Source organism: Giraffa tippelskirchi, chromosome 3 (genome assembly GCF_054371585.1).
Source record: "Giraffa tippelskirchi isolate mGirTip1 chromosome 3, T2T-mGirTip1v1.2.pri, whole genome shotgun sequence".
Lineage (NCBI taxonomy): Eukaryota > Metazoa > Chordata > Mammalia > Artiodactyla > Giraffidae > Giraffa > Giraffa tippelskirchi.
Genome location: NC_137277.1, coordinates 99,187,104 through 99,203,140, shown reverse-complemented (window position 1 = coordinate 99,203,140; position 16,037 = coordinate 99,187,104). Strand labels below are relative to the sequence as shown.

General features: G+C 43.7%; 1 protein-coding gene across 12 annotated transcripts in view; it reads left to right on the top strand.

Annotated features, from left to right (window-relative positions):
- Positions 1–16,037, top strand: part of TANC1 (tetratricopeptide repeat, ankyrin repeat and coiled-coil containing 1) — a 327,768-nt gene that overhangs the window by 122,803 nt on the left and 188,928 nt on the right. The gene's annotated exons all lie outside the window — the stretch shown is intronic.

Below are 16,037 nucleotides of genomic sequence, written 5' to 3'. Positions count from 1 at the left end.
CTGACTGCTACACAGCCGCTTGTAGATTTGCAGGATATTTGCATGGGTGTTGTTTTATGTTCACCTGATAGGAAAGGTCCCCGAGGACTGCATTGTGTTGAATCTGAGGTTGTGTGGTTGGTAAACAGCTGTGTTAGTCTGTTAAGGCTGCCAGAACAAAGTCCCACAGACGACGTAGCTTAAACAACAGACATGTATTGTCTTAGGCTGGAGGTCCAAGATCAAGATGTTGGCAGGGCTGGTTCCATCTGAAACCTGAGATGGAAGGATGTGTGTTAGACTCTCCTCCTTGGGAGTTATTAGATAACTGTCTTCACATCATCTTTTCTCTATGTATGTCTGGCTCTGTGTTTAAATTTCCCCTTTTTATAAGGACACTGGTCATATTGGATGAGGGCCCCCCCAAGGGTCTTGTTTTAACTTGATTACTTATGTATAAAGACTGTCTCCAAATACCGTCACATTTTGAGGTCTGGGAGTTAGGTCTTCAACAAGAAGCTTTTTGAGTAAGGATGGGGAGAGGGTGGACAGTTCAGGCCATAACAGCAGTGAAACTGAGGTCACATTCTCTTTTTGTCTCCTAATTCAGTAACTTTCCTAGCCCTGTAATAAAGATTTGTTACTTGGTTTATATGCAGCTTGGACAGAGAAGGCCACACTGTCTACTCACAAAAATACCAACTCCTCTGCTCACTGATTCCTGCCATGCTGACTGGTAAATTGAAGCCATTTCTTATATGGAGACAGTTTTGTTTGAGGCTGTTTTTTAGGGAGTTTTTAAAACATTTATCTTCTCCCCTTTAATCCCTGGAGTATAAAAATACTCATCATTTGATGCATACATTGGTTTTGAAGAGATATATAATGTGCACTTTGCCTGTGATTTTTTTCCCCCTTTTTGTCTTTTTGGTTCTTGCAGGGGAAAATGATCATCAGCATTTGAGGGTTTATATATAGGACACACAGCCACTCCGGCAGTTAGTCTCTTAACTCTCAGGCAGCTTTAGAAGTAGAACCAGGTAGTTGTCCCAGTCCAAGTTTAAAATGCAGTATTTAAAAGATGAAATATATTCTATCACTTTGATTTTTCAATAATATATAGAAAGATCTTTCCTGCCAAACAACTTGTTACCAAAAATGCATCAGTTTATTTAAGAAATTTCCAAGTGCAGTACAGTTTCTTCTTAGAGCTAGGTGCAGTTTGTTTGGCTCAGGATTGTAAATTTGTAGGGGGTGGCCCTGTATATGTTAGGGAATAAATATTTGTAGTGGTTTTGATGGCTTAGACAATAAAGAATCTGCCTGCAATGCATGAGACTCGTGTTCGATACCTGCGTTGGGAAGATCCCCTGGAGAAGGGGATGGCTAACCACTCTAGTATTCTTGCCTGGTGAATCCCATGGACAGAGGAGCCTGGTGGGCTACATTCCATAGGGTCGCAAAGAATCAGACACGACTGAGCAGCTAACACTGAGTTGGGAGACTGCAGATACATACTGGGTATAATGTGTGTGTATTTCTCAGGCTAAGTGCAGTTTTCAGGGTTTTACATTTGCTTATATTTTACATCCTTTCTTTTTTTTAAATGAAGGACAGACACAACAACATATGGAAATTTAAAAGTCAAACCTTGGTTGAAGTGGTTTGGGACATTGCCTTATACATGTTGGTTCGTAGCCTGGCAGGACTCTTGTTATGTTGGATGCTGTTGTGAAACAGGCATGGAGATGAAAACCTCTTGTCACTGTTGCCCGGCATCTTCCAGTTCAAAGGCAGCCAGTTACATAGTGCTTGGCAGGAAGCTGCCCATATTGTCTCTTTTTGAGAGAAAAGAGAGAATAAGGTGTCTATGTGGAGCATTTGATAGTTAAGGAAGAACAGCCCAACCTCTGTAGATGGGTATTAAAAGGCAATCCCCCTGGCCTCGTAACTATATCTGCTGAAGTCTCATCCCCACAAGCCTCCAGATGGAGAGAAAGCCGTGCTGCACAGCTGTTAGATAGTTAACACAGTTCTTCCTAAACTATTAGGGGAAATGCAGTAGTTGACTTTTGAGAACATGAATGTGTACTGTATTTGGGGTCTTAGGGATCATTAACCACTTAATTCTAGCAAACAGCAGCAGGCCAAGTTATGTCGGCTCTAGTCATTCATTTTTTAAAAATGCTTTTAAAGTATCAGTCAGTCACTCAGTCATGTTTGACTCTTTGTGATCCCATGGACTGAAGCACCACAGGCTTCCCTGTCCTTCACCGTCTCCCGGAGCTTAAACTCATGTCCATTGAGTTGGTGATGCCGATCCAACCATCTCGTCCTCTGTCGTCCCCTTTTCCTCCTGCCCTCAATCTTTCCCAGCATCAGGGTCTTTTCCAGTGGGTCACTTCTTCACATGAGGTGGCCAAAGAATTGGAGCTTCTTCAACATTAGTCCTTCCTTTAAAGTATACATAAACAAAATTTACATTTTAACCATTTTTAAGTGTGTATTTCTGTGGTGCTGAGTACATTCCAGTGGTTGTGCGGTCAGCATACATCCATCCCCAGTACTTTTTCATCTTGACCCCAGGAGAAACTCTATACCCATTAGACACTAACTGCCCATTCACTTCCCCCTGCCCGTCTGACGTCTATTCTACTTTCTGTCTCAGTGCTTTTGCCTCTTCTAGGTACCTCATGTACATGAAATCATATAATATTTGTCCTTTATATGTGGGGGGTGTCATAATTCTTTACTTTTATTTTTTGGCTGCACTTTGTGGCCTGTGGGATTTTAGTTCCCCAGGCCAGGGATCGAACCTGTGCCCCCTGCAGTGGAAGCATAGAGTCTTTCCTGGACTACCAGTAAAGTCCCTCATAATTCTTAAGTTGTGTCTGAACAGCTTTCACCATATGCCTTTTTCTTTTTGATCATAATTTAGTAGGTAACTTTAGAATATTTAAGCTCTAAGACAGAGGTTTGAAACTAACATGCCCTCAGGGGCCAGAGAGTAGTAACATCTAATATTTATAGAGCAGTTGCTATGCATGAGGCGCGTTGCAGGTAACGACATATTTCCCCTCACACCAGCCATATGAGGTAAATACTATTAATATCTGAGTTTGCAGATGGGAAGCTAAGAGATGAATTACTTGCCTAAGATAATGACATGACTGGTATGTGGCAGAGTGGAGGTGCCAGCTCGGGAGGTCTCTGCTCCAGAGCTTGAGCTCTGGTGAAGCTCCTTGCTTATGCACAGGTAGAGGGGGCAAAGGCAGATGGGATCAGGAGCCAGTGAGGGAGTGAGCTGATGGCGATGGCTGAGCCCCACTGCTGGGGTTAATTATGGGGAGAGGTGGAGGGGTTGCACGGCTGTGGGGGTGGGGGTGTCACAGAGTGGGAACTTGGGCTCACTGCTGTTGGCACTTGCGAACTTCCGAGAGGCTGGACCGTTATTTAGGGATGACCTTCTGATTTCTGAGAGTTGGCAACCTAACTCAGTTAGAAACTACAACAAAGCATGTGGGCCAGACAGAATATCTATGCCACACTACTTTTAAGACATTTTTTTCTGGAGGTTTCAGGGTAGCCTTATTCTGATATATCCAAGACCCTTCGCCACTTTGTACCCTTGGGACTCTTGTCACTTGCCATTTTTTGGACCCGGAGGCAGGGTCTCATTGATCATCGCTTCCCCAGCTGCAACTTTGATACAGCAATTTTCAGTAAATGTCTGCTGAGCCAGTGATCTTGACAGCACTCATGATTTCCTCCCTCTTGCTGCCAAGAGTTCACTGAAAGTCTAATTCAAAACAAAACAAAGCCAGTCGATTTTGAGAGGCTCATATCCTTTCATGTAGAGCTTCATAATTTATTGTTTAATTTGGGGCTCCTTTGATTTAACAATGCTGATTAAAATAGGACTTTCAAGTGTTGTTTCGTTTAGAAAATCCCACCAAAGAAATTCAAATATATGCTGTGTTCAACACATGTAGACCTGAGCCACTTTATTTTAATAACAGCCACAGAAGTGTGTGGGCATTCTAGCCACTGTGTTAAGGATTTTACATGCCTTATTTCTTTTAATTTGGAGTTACTTAATCGTTTGTGGATTTAAACAGAATTGTAGTATGAGAAGGGTTTCCCTGATGTCTCAGATGGTGATGAATCCACTGGCAATGCAGGAGACCCAGGTTCGATCCCTGGGTCGGGAAGATCCCCTGGAGAAGGAAATGGCTACCCACTCCAGTATTCTTGCCTGGAGAATTCCATGAACAGAGGAGCCTGGTGGGCTGCAGTCCATGGGGTTGCAAAGAGTCGGACACAACTGAGCAACTAACACTTTCACTAGTATCAGAAGCTTGAACACAACTAATTCAGCTTGCTGACTTTGCATATGAAGCTATTCAGGGCCAGCAAATTTAAGAGACTGGTCCAATGTCATACTTCTGTTGTATGGCCAGAACCCTTTGGACAAACACATCTGTTGAGTGGTATAGGTGTAACCTTCTCCGATATATAACTGTTGTGTGGTGTAGCCAACACAGCTCCCCCTCCCCGCCCCCATCCCGCCCACCCCCCGCATCCTGTCCAGTAGTCCTTTTCTAGACACCACAGTGCTTCTATTTTGTCTTCTTACCAACTATGGGAACACACTGGGCTTATTAGGTTAAAGTGTAATAATTTGTTACCACTTCTGTAGATAGCTTCTGAGCTATGGATCATTACCAGGGTATTTGAAATTGTTTGCTACTACAGGTGCGGTTTTAGAGCATCTGTTGTGCCTTTGTTGAACCAGCCCGTAGTCTGGAGTTACAGGAAGCTAAGAGACTGAAGTCCTTACTTCATTAGCCCAGGACTCCAAACTAAAAGATCTGATCATCTTGCAGATAAATACTGTAAATGAGAATGTAAGGTTAATGGTTTACTTAAAACAGGTAATTTACCTATGAATGACATAGTAATCACTGTATTTCTCTAATATTTGACCCTTTGCCTACATTTTGGTAGATGCCAGTGGCTTTCAAATCCAATTTAAGACAGAGGGCAGGGTTGGGGCCCTTTTCTCATTCAACTGAAACTAATCAAGGCTTTTTTTTTTTTAAGTTATTTCTCCATTGACAGAGGTAATCGATGCTTTGGTAAAGATTTCTTTAAAAGTACTGAAAAGTAATTTTACCATTCAGAAATTTACTACAGACATTTAAAATAAAATAGTACGTTTTATTTAAATTGAACAGACTATTACTGAAATTAAAACTGAAGGAATGGCTGAAATTAAGATTTCTCCCCACCCCAAAAGTTAATGTCTCCCCACACACACATCTGAAGAAGATTGCTCTAAAATTCAAAAAAGATCTGAGAAATACTGACACGCTAGCTCAAGAATCCAGATTCCTTTCAGATTTCCTGTCTTTTCTACTTTACGATTTTGTCCACACGCTGAAGAAGGATGAACAATATAGAATGGCATATAATTAAGGGTTAGAGTGTGAGGTGTCGGCTCATACTGTGAGTTTAAGGACTGGAGAGACGACTTGGAAACTCCCATCTAAGCAATCAAAAACTAAAGACAGCTGGGGACTTCCCTGGTAGTCCAGTGGTAAAGAATTTGCCTGCCAATGCAGGGGACATGGGTTCAATCCCTGGTCCGGGAAGATTCTGGACAACTAAGGGGGGACAAACATGCCTGTGCACCACAGCTACCGAGCCCAGAGTGCCCTAGAACCTGTGCTCCACAACAAGAGAAAGAGAAGTCATGGCAATGAGAAGTCTGTAAACCGCAACTAGAGAAGAGCCCCTGCTCACCACAACTAGAGAAAGCCCGCACACAGCAGTGAAGACCCAGTGCAGCCAAACATTAAGACATAATAATAAATAAAAAATATTAAAAAAATAAAGACAGCTGAAAGTTTTTCCTAAAGTACTAGGGAGATCTGTATCTTTTTCATCATTTTGAAATAGTACAAGAAAAAAGTGTTGCTATTTAAACATAGGTTTTAAAGCCCTGGATATACATTATTTCGCTTCCTCACATCGGCCTATGGTGGGGTGGTGCTCCTATTTTGATCATCAAAGTCTTGAAGGCTGATGGAGGAGAAGTGACTTGATTCGCATGAGGTGATGCTGCTAGTCAGGGGAGTGGCCAGGACGCCAGTATTTCTCAGCTGGTGCTCCTTCCAGTCTGTTAGTTAGGCAGGAGATGTAGGTATTGCTGGAGAAGGAAATGGCAACCCACTCCAGTATTCTTGTCAGGAGAATCCCAGGGACGGCAGAGCCTGGTGGGCTGCCGTCTATGGGGTTGCACAGAGTCGGACACGACTGAAGCGACTTAGCAGCAGCAGTAGGTATTGCACAGGTACAGTTATGTATCACCAGGTAGTCTTATCTCTAACAACTTTGGAATCAAGCAGGCAAGCCTGCTGAGCAGTCCAGAATAAATGGCACACGTGTGCCCTGCATACCTCAGAGCGTGTGCTTGGGGAGGGGGGGGGTCTCTGTTTTCTTTTATCTGGAGGCCATTTGACCTGTGAACACTGGTGTATGTTCAGGGGTTCTGTCCATAAGAAATGACAGTTTGGAAGTTAGAAGTGGAGGCAGGCTGTAGAAGTCAGCTTGCTTGACTGTGCAAGGACATCAGCTGGGGAAGAACACAGGCTGTGCAGCCTGACAGACCTTTCTGAGATTCTTTGTTGCAGGACAACAACTGCGTTTTTGTGATGACTACATGTTAGGTCTTGTTAAATGCCTCCCCCTGGGCATATGATAATAAACAAACTTATGTTCTTTACCTAATGTCTAGGGGGGCTGATGGCTGCATATGCAAATACATGACAGTATAAGGGGCACACCAAGAGATGAATGGGATATAGTGGGAGCATGGGGGAATTTAAGACTTCTGTACTGGAGTGAAAGGAAAAGGGTGGGGTCTTGGGAAGTAAATCGGAAGTGTCGACGTGAAATAAAAGGACATTGTGGATAGAGAACTTGTATGACAGTGAGGTGGCTAGACTCTAGTAAATGAATGTTAGAATGTTACTCCAAATGGATAACGTAGGGCTTTAAAAAGTCACCATAGAAATTGTCAAAGACATGCAAGTAGTGAGGTAATATGTGCCACTGTATACCCATCGACAGTCTGCACAAATATCAACATTTGCCAGTCTTGTTTGATTAATCACGATTGTTTTTTAATGTGGTTAGAATATTTTGAAACAATTTCCAGGCTTTATGTGTTGCTGGTAAAGACTTCAGTGTGCATCTTCAATTGATTAAGATCCACCCCCCAGGCCATTTCACACAATAAAATAAACATAATTCCCTAATACTCACTCAGTACAAAGTCCATAGGCAGGTTTCCTCAAACACAGGTTTGATACTTAAAGGGAGCTGTTTCATTGTCTAGAAGATATATTGATACTTGCTCAGCACACTTTTTTAGGAATGTTGTGTAATTGGGGCATTACTCTAAAGCCGCATTTTTATTCTTTTGTTTAGTAGTGTTGTATAACTTGTCTTATTTCTGATTGTTTTAACTCATACTGAACCTAGTGGAGGGCCGTGCCCTATACTTGTTAATGTTGTTCAATCGCTAAGTCGTGTCCGACTCTGTGACCCCATGAACTGCAACAAACCAGGCTTCCCTGTTCTTCACTATCTCCCTGAGTTTGCTCAGACTCATGTTCATTGAGTCAGTGATGCCATCCAACCATCTCATCCTCTGTTGCTCGTTTCTCCTATAGCAAGGCCTTTTCCAGGATTTGGCAAACACTCAAAACTGGGAGGGCTAGATTATAAATGGCATAAGGTGCTCTGACCAGTTCCTGTGGTTTTGCTTCAGTTTTTAGCTCTCTGTGTTTAGTTCATGAGTTGGAGGTGTGAAGTTTATTGTGTATATTGCTACCCTTGTAGCCGTTGAAAGCAGTTTCTCAGATGCCTTCTTGGCTTGGACCAGCCCGATGTCTGTAGTCAGATGTCAGGCTCGTTGCAGTCCCCATGGGCTCAGCTTCACCTTCAGGGGTTGGTCTAGGTTGCCCTTTACTTTGAGACTTTCCTCAATGACTTCAGCCTTCTTTGCTTCCCTGTCCCCTCTCCTTTCCTCCTACCCTGCACTTTAGCCCATAATTACGTGCTTATCCACGTTGTTTATACTTTGCCTGCAAGTAGGCTGTATGAAGCAGTGGAAGGGATGGGAACTTTGAAGCCACATAATCTGAATTCCTGAGCCTGTTTCCTCACTGTTGAAAATTGTGGTTTGAAAAAAAACACTTAAAAGTTAAATTTTAAGTGCACAGTACACTATTGTTAGCTCTAAGCTTAATGTTGTATATCAGATCCGTATAACTTTTTCATCTTAAGTCACTGAGACTTAAACTGCAACACTCCATTTCCCATCCCCTCTCCCTGTCCCCCCACAATCCTTGCCCCAGCCTCTGGCAACCACCATATTCTACTTTCTGCTTCTAGGACCCTGATTGCTTTAGACACCTCATATGAATTAGAATCATGCAGTATTTGTTCTCCTGAGATTGGCTTATTTCATCAAGCAAGCTTAATGTCCTCAAGTTTCATCCATGTGGTAGCATATGACAGGATTTTCTTTTTTAAAGGCTGAATAATACTCTATTGTATGGATATGTCACATTTTCTTTGTCTATTCATCTGCTGATGGACATTTAGGGTGCTTCCAGTCTTAGTTATTGTGAATAATGCTGTAGTGGACGTGGGAGTGCAGATAGCTCTTTGAGATCCTGATTTCAATTCTTTTGGAAAAAAGTGGGCTTGCTGGATCACATGCCTCATTTTTTTTTTTTTTTTTAAAGGTTTGTAATACCTTAAAGAACTTGTGTGGCAGGTAATGCCTGGCACACAGAGTGGGTTCTCTCCTGTCTGGAGTCCTTGAGAAACCTTTTTTTTGTTCATGTATATTTTCTGTGCTTTATTACATAACTTTATCATAGAACTTTTAGCTTTACACTAATGCCAAACTGTTTCTGACCATGTGCTTAGTAACTCTGAGAATTATTTTGAGAGAAGTCATTATTCTGACCCGCCCCCCCCCCCCCCAAATAAAAGCAAACCAAGAAACCCAACAACAAAAAAATTCAGACTTTTATTCACTGGGCACTCACAGCAGCTATGTCATTGAGGAAGTGTTGACACTGCTTTTGGTTTTTAAATGACTGTGTGTTTTTCCTTCCCAGGACTGAAAAAATTGCAAGGTTGGAATTTTCAGGATTGTTAACAAGATCAAAAAGCAAAGATACAAAGCCAAGAGGGAAAAGTCTTTCTACAAAATAGTGGTAGAAAGCAGAAAATGGTAGAATTCTGTAGAAAATGATAGATGTTGCAAAAATAAGCTTTGACCAGAAAACGAAGGTTGCTGTTTTTCAAGTTATTTTGAAGTGAAAGATAGTTTAGCCAGCCAGTTTTTAATGTCTGATTTTTTTTTAAGGCTATGGATAAAAATGTACATATAAACTTAGCTTTGTTAATGAGATATTAGAAGACGATTTGATTTCTAACAGAGAATAATTATCTAGTTATTCTCATATTTTATATTCAGTAGCTGGCTTTCTCCATGGCTCAGCTAGTAAAGAACCTGCCTGTCAATGCAGGAGACACATGAGACCCGGGTTTGATCCCTGGGTCAGAAAGATCCCCTTGAGAAGGAAATGACAACCCTCTTCAATATTCTTGCCTGGAAAATTCCGTGGACAGAGCAGCCTGGTGGGCTACAATCCTTGGGGTTGCAAAGAGTTGGACACAACTGGGTGTGCATGCTTGCACTTTCAGTAGCCATGGGTGTTAGCTTTGAAGTGGTTTATAAGAAGTCCTCTGACTTCAGCACCCACAGCGTGGGGGTGTTGAATGCTCGATAAAAAGATATATCCCACATTTTCTCTTGCTTTGTTGGTGTTTTTGTTGCTGAGGTTTTCATTTCTGATATGTTAAGATTCGGATAGGTTAAGTAGCTGCAGCCCAGTGGGTTCAGGTTAGACCTCCGGTGCCCTGGAAGATGATCAAGTACCATGCAGCATCTCAGAGCCCAGGGACCTACAGGTTATTCAGCGAGGGGCTCAGGCTGTTATCAGAACTGAATGAGAGGGTGACCCAGGCCTGTGGAATGCAGGAGAGAGAAGCCCAGTTGTTAGACACAGCAAGGTCAGGGTTGGTTAAGCAGCAACAACAACTTGGCTCAAGCTGTTTGAATCTCTGTTCTAGAAACTCCTGCTGGATGGAGCCAGGGAGAGGAGGGTGAGGGCAAGGGTCAAGAGGCTTCAGCTGTGAGGAAGGAAGGACAGGCTGTGGAAGCTGGAAGCACAGGCCTGGCCTGGAAGGCCTGCACAGCTCAGACGTGATGAGATAAGGTTTCGGTACCCGGTGACTCATGGTAGTCTGCTTGTAAATGGACAGGTCTTGGAGTGTAGGTGGCATATTAAACAATGAACTTGAAACAATACAGAGTTACTTTTGTGAATCTGGAAAAAGAGTTTCTAACTCAGTTTACAGAAAAAAAAAATCCTTGCGGCAAGTGTAAATCATAACCTTATGATTATAGAACTACCAGTTAGATTCATTATTCTCTTTACTAAAGCAAATTGTTACTTGAATGCTGCTACTTATCAAGTTATAAATATGAAATTATCCAACAATTAGTCCTGAATAGAGGTATAATTGAAGCCACTGGAGGTTAGCTTTCCTTTAGGTCAAGGATAAACTCACCCTAACCTTTGCAGTTTCAGATGGGCACATGCAATTTGGTCCAGAATTTATGCCTGGTCTCTAAATGGCAACCCACTCAGTATTCTTGCCTGGAGAATCCCATGGACAGAGGGATTACACGGACAGCTGGCTACAGTTCATAGGGTCGCACAAAGTTGGACACAACTGAAGTGATTTAGCACTGTGTCCCATACAGACTAGATTGCAAGATAAATTGAGGCTTGTCTCACTGATCACAGGATCCTAAGGTAAACCTGTGTTTTTAAAAATGCTGTCAGAAAGCATGAAAATCAATACCTTTAAAGACTATAGAAATCTTCAGGCTACTTTAAAACACTCATTTAAATACCGCCTTCCTTAAGATCAGCTGGCTGCAGGGCTTCTGGATAGGGTTAGTAGATATCAGCTGTGAGATGCAGAGATGAGGGGGCGTGGTGTTCATATAAAAGTGCAGTCCCTCTGCTCAAGGAAGCTTATGATCCGGTGAGCAGCTTTACTCACAAATACCATAAGAAAAGATAGATGGAAAGCAATGAGCATATGGCAGGTGTGGGCGTAGCCAGAAGAAAGGTTCCCCATCAGGACGTCAACGCTGAGGGTTGTGTGCTTGCCTTTGAAAGTCTGTCTGGGTGGTCGCTGGTTTGGGGCAAACATAGGGACATTGCATTGCAGTAGGATACAGTGCCCATTCCTGTTTCTGAGAACACTTGATTCTTAGCCCCTGAGGTCACTCACTGTGGGCATCATCTCTCCTGAATGTAGTGACTGGAGACACCATCCCCCCAGAAGGAAATAACCTTTCCTTAATGCCTGAGGTGGTCTCTCAGAGCCGCTAGTGGTGCTGGGTTGAAATGCTTTGTTTAGGTGTTCTTGGACTCTTTGGGGGATTGAAAGTCTATTTAAACTGTAACTGCCTGTAATCATTTCTCAGGACTGTTCGTTGTGCCTTGATCTAGCAGTCACCCTCCACTTTCTTAATTTATGGTGACCGGCGAAAACAAATATTTCCCTCCTGTTAGTATCTCATCTAAAAAAGGAGTAAACCTAGCTCTCAGGGAGGGCCTGGGAAAAGAGGTGTTGTATAAAAATGAGGAGAAATTGGGAAGTTTTCTTCTAAATTGTATATTAATTTAGTTGGTGATTTTGGCAGCTTCAAAGACTAAGTAGATCTTCTTGGTTTCTGGCTGTTGGCTGGAGAGTTGAGGTTGCTGGCGTATTTCTTTCGCCCCTCCTCACTCTTTCCCCAGTAGCATGTTAATTTTTCTCCCACCCTTGCCTGAAACAATTCGTTATGGCAAGGAGAGATCAAAAAGTTTTCTCAGGGAGAAGAGAAGAAGGTGAATGGAGGAAAACCCGGGGCTGAAGCAGGAGCTTGGTCTGTTAGTCAACCACTGCTCTGGAAACCCAAGATATACTGTGCCCTATGGAAGATTCAGAGGGATGATGTGGGCCCTGCCTTCAAGAAGCTTGAGGTTTAGTTGAGAGAGGAAGAGAGCTAACAGATCAGAACTCCACAGCTGAAAGTGCTAGAGAAGTTTTGCATCTGAGGTGAGTTCAGAGAAGCGTGACGTGAGTCAGGAGCTTTGAGACAGCAGTGCTGGGGTCCAAGAGGTATTTGAATGAAAGGCCATGTAGTGTACTTTGAGGAGACCAGATACCTTGAGAGACCAAGAAGGAGGGTGAGTTAATGAAAGCCCAGGTAGGAAGTGGCAGAGGTTATGGAGGGATTTAGCAGCACACCTGATAAACCTATTTCCAAGGAGAAGTTGGTGAGAGAGAGTTTATGATGGGTTCACAGGCTGTTGTGTCTCTATGGTTGATTAAAATACAGACTCGTGGGCTGTACTCCGGGTATTTTGATTGCTTTCTTATGCTGTGTGGAGTGTCTAGAAATGGCCCAGGTGTATCTGGTACAGATGGCCTGCACCATATACTCTGGGCAACACTGGTAAAGGATGGATAAAGTAAAACTGATGAATTCCTCCATGAGAGACTGAAATTGGAAGGAGGTACCCCAGCTGAGCAGCTTGCTTTTTGTCCCTCTGTTACAGGACAGGTAGAGAGCAGGTAGCCCTGTGAACTAAGGAACATGGAAGTGAGGCTAGAATTAGCTCTCAGCTGGAGACAGTGTTCTCACAGTCCTCACCCTTTCTAGGTACCCAGCTTCTCTCTCTTATCCACACGCTGTCACATCTGAGAACATCATGATGGTAATTGAAATCAGGTTTGGAGTCAGCTCGCATATGAGCCTAGGAAAGCTTTGTTCTTCGGACATTGTAACTCCAGACAGTTAGCCTGTGATGAGTGTGTGCTTTGTCCGATTTAGTGAGCAAGAAAATATGAGTTATTACTTAAAAAAAACCTGTCAGTACTATTACTAGAAGAACCAAGAGAAATCACAATGGTAAATACAGTTCTTCACATCTGAAAACCATTGTTATAATAATCAGTTCTCACATAGCAAACACTTGACACCTTGATGTTCTTTACAGATGAGCTTTGAATTGTTCTTTTTTATCAACTCCATGACATTGGCCATCCAGGGCTTACTTAGGGAATGACCTGGTCTTTCCCCACCCCTGTCCTTTCTTACGGGAGTGTGCACCCCCAGGCCCCACCTTGTACCCACCTAGGGATCAGCCCCTGCGCGGTGTTATTCACTCCAGCTTCCTTAGGCTCTCTACCTGTCCATTTGTGTTTCTCCACCCACTCCCTTTGTTTTGGGTGTAAATATTTGCTGCTCCCCAACCACCAAGACAGGAAAAAAACACCCTGAGGATAGGTTAGCGCAGAGGTTCCAAGTCCTGGGTCTGCATTAGTATCAGCTGGGCAGCTTTAAAAAGTAACCACCTTTGAGCCCCTAGAGGTTCTGTTCTAAATCTTCTGGGCATCAGAATTTTTAAAGCTCCTCAGGAGATTCTGATGGGTGGTGAAGGATCTAAATTGCCTCAGTGGACAGTTTAACCGTATTAGTAGTAAACCTTTGTTAAGGAAAATGGAAACTGCAAGATTTGAAATGGAAGAAGCAAGTGGTTTTATATAATGCCCGTTGCAGCTCAGGTCCCAGGTACATGCTGAATCCCCAGAGTTTTCCTTCTTCCTATTTTCTTGCCTTTGTTTAAGCCTGCTTTCTATTAAGCACCAGCATTCAAAATGAAGCAAAACAAAAACAAGAGCTTTCTTTCACTGGCTTCAGGATTTCTGTGGTGTTGTTTTCCATTGTGTTGCATGAGCTCTCAGATACAGTGGGGTGTGACCCGGTGACGGTTGTGAGCTTCATCTCGCTGGTCACCCTCTGGGCCTCACACTATGAGGAGCAGTATTCAGTGCAGTGGGACCCAGTGTCACTGGAGGACTTGGACTGTTACACGGGATCGCTGGCCACACACTTTGGACGGCAAACATTCCCTCATCTTTGTTTTGTGGTCTGAGGATGCCCGGTGCTAGGTTTTGGGAAGGATACTTAAGAGAAAAAAAGCTTATTTCTGTTGGATAAACAACTTTAAAGTCTCTCTGTTCATCTTTGAAACAGAATGAGGGCCAGGAGGTAAACCCTAATAGTTCTCTTCGAAAGGCTTTTTAAGGTTTTATTTTTAGGAGCCAATTGGAAATTAGATCCATGAAAATAAAAAGCTAGTGATTTGGCAGTTGAATGTCACCACCCACCTGGTCTCTAAACTTCTGTATTTTAGGTTCCATAAAAATTCCTTCAAAAAGTGTACTTTGTCTTCTTTTGCAGTTTACATGAGAATATTGTATAGCAAGATACTTGTTTTAAAAAACTTGCTTGGGCCCAAATTTTGGACTGTGCGTTGAAAATGAATGGAGCCCTTGTAGTGGTCGTGCTAAGTTGCTTCAGTCGTGTCCGACTCTTTGTGACCCCATGGACTGCCAGGCTCCTCTGACCATTGGATTTTCCAGGCAAGAATACTGGAGTGGGTTGCCATTTCTTTCTCCAGGGGATCTTCCTGACCCAGGGATTGAACCCGCATCTCTTATGTCTCCTGCATTGGCAGGCAGTTTCTTTACCACTAGTGCCACCTGGAAAGTTTTAGTGGAGGAATGGTAAAACAAGAAAATATAAAAAGTAAAAAGTTCCACTTTTTCTTCATCTAACATAGATTTTTAAAGGACAATTGAAAACTCAAGGCGCAGTTTCTCTTCTGAGTCTGGTGGTTGAGTGATCTAACTGTAGTTATAAGTAACTCCTCAAACACCACTCAGAGTTCATCTGGTCTCCACCTCCCTCTTTCCTTTCTGTAATTACTGAATGTGGCTCTTAAAACCCATGTAGGACCAAATGCAGAATCGAGGCTCTGTGATCGCATCACCACAAATCAGGCTGTAGGGACAGTCCTTCTTGCAGAAGGTTGCCTCCCCTTTGGGACCTTTGTAATTTACAGAGCTCTGTTTGTCATCCTCTGTTTGTCATCAGAAAGGACTGCCCGCCCCCCACCATCACAGAAGTAGTAAATGGGATGCTGTGGGTGGAGAAGAGGCCAGAGAGAGAGCACGAGGTGCATCATCACCTGTTAGTGGTGAGAATGCACACACGTCTGTGGCTGCTCTAGGCTGAGGGTCTGTGCAACGGTGGGCAGCTTGTGGGCTGCGGTGGATATTCTTTTATACTTGTCTGGCAGTCGTGGTTGGGTCTGTTGAGACGTCTGCCTCTGCTGCTGAGGTGTTTGTGCAAGGAAGTTGGCTGAAGTCCTCGCAGCAGGTGTGAGATGGACTCCTTCCCTGGCTGCCAGACTCTCGGCAAAGAGGCAGGTGATTCCCTTATGAGTGAACCATAGGAGGATGCCTCGGATATTTGAGCTGTGGTTCACCAGGTGGTGCTCTGCTGCAGTGAATGCGTCAATACTACCAGCGAGGTCAGCAACCTAGGGAAGCAGAAACCAGGGGCCGCTTAGAAGCCTGGGCAGCTTTGGGGGCTGTTGCTGAACATGAGGTGAGATTTGATGTCAGGGGACCACGTGGATCATGTAGGTTTCTCCTCCATGTTCTGCTTGAATGAGATCTCAGCTCTCCCTGAGGTGGAGGTGGGGAGCACTGGGCCTGTCCCCTGCCTCCGTCCCTGTTTCCTCCCAGAGAAGAGCTCCCGTGCTCCATTGTCATCTCTTAAGTTTGGGTAGGTCGTGATGGGGGGGGTGGTGGAGGCGTGGCAAGTCTTATAGAGCCCCTTATCAAACAGACTTAATGGGGAAAAGAGGCCTCCGCCCCGCCTTTGCATGCACAAACCTATTACACTCCGGGGCCCTGCCAAGGTGGTTTTGTCGGCCCCAGCGTGACTACACATGATCCATCCTCTTTGGCAGTGAAGCCCGGCAGCCTTG